Consider the following 5,178-nt stretch of genomic DNA (forward strand, 5'->3'; position numbering starts at 1 on the left):
ATAACCCACCATAACCATCCCCAGAATCCCAACACCTATCTATAACCCAACCCTAGACCCCCAGCATCCATCTACAACCCAACACAACCACTCCTAGAACCCCAACATCCATCCATAACCCAACATAACAATCCCCAGAGTCCCAACACCCATCCATAACCCAATACAACACAACCTCAACATCCATCCATAACCCAACATAACCACACCTAGAACCCCAACACGCATCCATAACCCAACACAACCACTCCTAGAACCCCAACATCCATCCATAACCCAACATAACCACACCTAGAACCCCAACATTCATTCATAACCCAACACAACCACTCCTAGAACCCCAGCATCCATCCATAACCCAACATAACCAGTCCTAGAACCCCAACATTCATCCATAATCAAACCCAACACAACCTCAACATCCACCCATAACCCAACATAATCATTCCCAGAATCCCAACACCCATCCATAACTCAAACCTAGAACCCCAGCATCCATCTACAACCCAACACAACCACTCCTACAACCCCAACATCCATCCATAACCCAACACAACCCAACACAACCTCAACATCCATCTACAACCCAACACAACCACCTCCAGAACCCCAACACCCATCCATAACCCAATCCAACACAACACAAACTCAATATCCACCCAACCCAACGCAGGCACCCCTAGAATCCCCAAACCCATTGTAACCCAACCCTAGAACCCCACTCCTCACCACCCGCCCTCACCTTTCAGTTTCTTCCTTCACCGCAGCATACGGGGCCGATTGCCGGCTCGACCTCGTTGTCTCGGCCACTTTCTCGTTGCCTTCCAACTCCTGCTCCAGCGAGGAGCTGGTGCTGCCCTCCCTGCTGACATTACTGCTCCGTCCGGGGCTGTTTTCAGTGGACGCTCGTGGAGATTCAGTGTTTTGCTTTAGGGTCTGTAGTTTGGCCAACGGGATGATGTCGCAGTTCTGCGGGCGGTGCCAGACCGTGCGCTGCGTGGTGGCATTGTAGTAGTAGAAACGGGAGGTGTTGGGGTCAAAGAGCTCCCACCACTGGTTCTCATTGGTACGTTTGATCCGCACGCCGGCCGGCGGGTCCCACACGCATTCCCCCGTGATCAGGTTGGCGTACATGCGCTCCCGGGTCCGAGGTTCGATGATTTCCACCCATTCCAGCCTGGAGGGGAATAGGAATGGAAGGGTTAAAGGGGTTGTAGGTGTGGTTATGTTGGGTAATGAATGGATGTTGGGGTTAGAGGGGTGGTTATGTTGGGTTCTGGGTGGATGTTGGGGTTCTAGGAGTGGTTGTGTTGGGTTATGGATGGATGTTGGGGTTCTAGGTGTGGTTGTGTTGGGTTATGGATGGATGTGTTTAGAGGGGTGGTTATGTTGGGTTATGGATGGATGTTGGGGTTCTAGGTGTGATTGTGTTGGGTTATGGATGGATGTTGGGGTTAGAGGGGTGCTTATGTTGGGTTATGGATGGATGTTGGGGTTCTAGGGGTGGTTGTTTTGTGTTATGGATGGATATTGGGGTTAGAGGGGTGCTTATGTTGGGTTATGGATGGATGTTGGGGTTCTAGGTGTGGTTGTGTTGGGTTATGGATGGATAAAGCATGGGTTGATGGAGAGCAACCTATGCCAGTGCTCTCCAGCATCCTCACAGCACAGCTTTTCAGATGGAACTTACTGGCTCCCAGTTTGTTTCATGGTACATCCAACCTCTCCAATGCACCCCAGAACTCAACTACACCCAGAAGAGTGCAACTACAGCCAACGGAGTCCAATTACGCCCAGAAGGGTGCAACTATACCCAAAAGAACCCAACTACACCCAGAAACTTATAACTACACCCAAAAGAACCCAATTACACCCAGAAGAATTCAACTATAGCCAACAGAGTTCAACTATACCCAGAAGCATTGAAGAACCCCCCCCGGAAACATCCAACCGCACCCGGAAGCATCCAACTACAACCAGAAGAGTCCAACAACCACAACCAGAAGCATTCAACTACACACTTAAAGAGTACAGCTGCACCTGGAAGAGTCTGACTTCACCCAGAAGTAATCAACTACAACCAGAATCAATCACCTACACCCACAAGAGTCAACTCCATGTAGACACTGCCCTTTTGGTCAATAGAAACAGCAAACCCAACACAAATCCTTTGGTTCTGGAGACCTGACCCATGTCTGACCCAGAAGGGTACAATGATGTGCCCCCCAGTGAGCCACAACCCTCTGTTTCATGAGCAAGAATCATTAAGGCTGGAAAAGACCTCAAGATCACCAAGTCCGACCCCAATTCATCCCCATTGTGTCCCTAAAAAGAATCATTAGGGCTGGAGAAGACCTCCAAGATCCCCAACGCATCCCCAGTGTATCCCTAAATAGAACCACAGCCATTAGCATTGGAGTTGACCTCAAGACCACCAAGTCCAAACCCCCAAACAGCAGAAAACCTCAATCCCAGCATCCAGAGATGGTCCTTGGGAGGATTCCACCGGTGATAGCCACAGAATAACCCCAATTCCTGCCCTACTGAGACGGTTTTAAGAGAACCACAGGCTACAACTGGATTTTGGGGTAGAAACCCCAATTTATAAGGGTGTCCAAAGGAAATGCAGGACGCAACCATGCAGAGAGGGCAGCAGAGGGCTCCCTCTGTTCAGAGGATGCTCCAAATCTCCACATCCCCTCAATCCCTCCCCACCAACATGGGGTGAAAACAGAAGGACTCTATGGGGAGAAACATTTGGGGGGAAAAAGAGCCCCAGATTGGGGTCTTCCATTGGGGTCTGCTTACTGAGCCACTGGTTTAAATGGTTGATTGCTATTTATAGGGATGTTCCTCTCCCTTCCACAGGGGCATCGCTCTCCCATTCATAGAGACATTGAGTCTAACCTCTATAGGGCCATTGCTCTCATTATAGAGACCTTGACTCTTCCATCTGTAGGGCCACTGCTCACCCATCCATAAGGATGTTCCTCTCCCATCTATAGGGTCGCTGGCTCTCCCACTTATAGCCATGTTCCCCTCCCATTTATGGGGGCATTGCTCTCCCATAAGCAGCAAACCCCACAACCCCAAACACTGTGCACCCCCCCAGTTCCTTGAGTGCTCAGAGATCATTTTCTGCCCCTTCCTGCTCCAAACCCTCTTCCTTTCATAGATCCGTTTCCAATCGACGCAGGGAGAAAAGCCAACAAGGAACTAAGAGAAATTAAAGCAAAAAGCAAAGATCCGGATATTACGTGTTCATTTAAGGGAGGGTGAAAAGCAAAGAGCTGAAATGAGTCGTTAAAGATGCGAGTGGGGCCAACGCTGTAGGATCATGGAAGCGTCCATGTTGGAAACGCCTTCGTGATGCTCAATGTTATGCGCGACGCTCACCCAACTCAACCCCCACTTGAACTACGGACCCAACCACGTCCACCACGGCCATAAAACCCCACATGGAACATTTCACACCTTGGCAACGAGGGATATTTCATGTTCCTGCTCAGCCCCGAACCCAACACTGCTCACCCACGGATCATGGGGATGATCTGTACACAGAGCAGCGTTCCTTGAGCTCCTGATCCCACAACTCCTCCATCTACACACAAATACTGATGAGTTCATTCCCTGGAAGGCATTTCTGAGGCCATAAATAGAGAGATGGGAGTGAAGTAAAGGATGAGACGGAGCTGTTGCCCCCAGGCTCGCCGGGCTGACTCCGCCATCTCCCTCTGGGCTCAATAAATGGAACAAAAAGATGTTACAGGGAGAATCAGAGCTTCAGTTCCGCCCACGGATGAGCTGCAAGACGGAGACTATAAATAACCCTGAGCTGCACAACAAATGTGCTCAGATATAGGAATCTCAGATATAGGAATCTCAGATTTATGAATCTCAGATATATGAATCTCAGATATATGAATCTCAGATACAGGAATCTCAGATACATGAATCTCAGATTTATGAATCTCAGATATAAGAATCCTAGATACAGGAATCTCAGATATAGGAATCTCAGATATATGAATCTCAGATATATGAATCTGAGATATAGGAATCTCAGATTTATGAATCTCAGATATAGGAATCTCAGATATAAGAATCTCAGATACACGAATCTCAGATATAAGGATCTCAGATATAGGAATCTCAGATATAAGAATCTCAGATATAGGATTTTCAGATATATGAATCTCAGATATATGAATCTCAGATTTATGAATCTCAGATACAGGAATCTCAGACATATGAATCACAGATATAGGAATCTCAGATATAAGAGTCACAGATACATGAATCTCGGATATAGGAATCTCAGATATAAGAATCACAGACATATGAATCTCAGATATAAGGATCTCAGATATAAGAATCTCAGATATAAGAATCTCAGATATATGAATCACAGATATAGGAATCTCAGATTTATGAATCTCAGATATAAGAATCTCAGATATATGAATCACAGATATAAGAATCTCAGATTTATGAATCTCAGATATAAGAATCTCAGATTCATGAATCTCATCATCCCTCTCAGGGCACACAGACCCGCTGACATCAGTAGGTGATGGGATGTGAGGGGTCAGAAGGATGTTTGAGTTCTGCAATCCCAATCTCCTTTCAAACATAGGTTACCCCATGGTTCCATCATTCTAAAACCATCTTTACCCCACGGTTCCATCACTCTACATGGATCTTTACCCCATGGTTCCATCACTCTACATGGATCTTTACCCCATGGTTCCATCACTCTACATGGATCTTACCTCACCCAGGTTCCATCACTCTACTGATCTTTACCCCATGGTTCCATCAACCTTCTACAAGGATCTTCACCCCATGATTCCATCACTCTACATGGATTTTTGCCCCATGGTTCCATCATTCTAAAAGGGTTTTCACCCCATTGCTCCATCATTCTAAAAAGGTTTTCCCCCCATGTTTCCAACACTCTACAAGTCTGTTTCCAACCCAGATCTCCCTATGCTTCCATCATTCTAAGAGGGTCTTTTCCAACCCAGACCACCCCATGATTCCGCAACTTAAGAGGCTCTTTATCCCACGGTTCCACCATTCTAAGGAGGGTCTTTTCCAACCCAGACCACCCCATGATTCCACGACTTAACACAGTGTATCCAACCCACATCACCCCATAGTTCCATGACTTAAGAC

Source organism: Coturnix japonica, chromosome 2 (genome assembly GCF_001577835.2).
Source record: "Coturnix japonica isolate 7356 chromosome 2, Coturnix japonica 2.1, whole genome shotgun sequence".
In the NCBI taxonomy this organism is placed as follows: domain Eukaryota; kingdom Metazoa; phylum Chordata; class Aves; order Galliformes; family Phasianidae; genus Coturnix; species Coturnix japonica.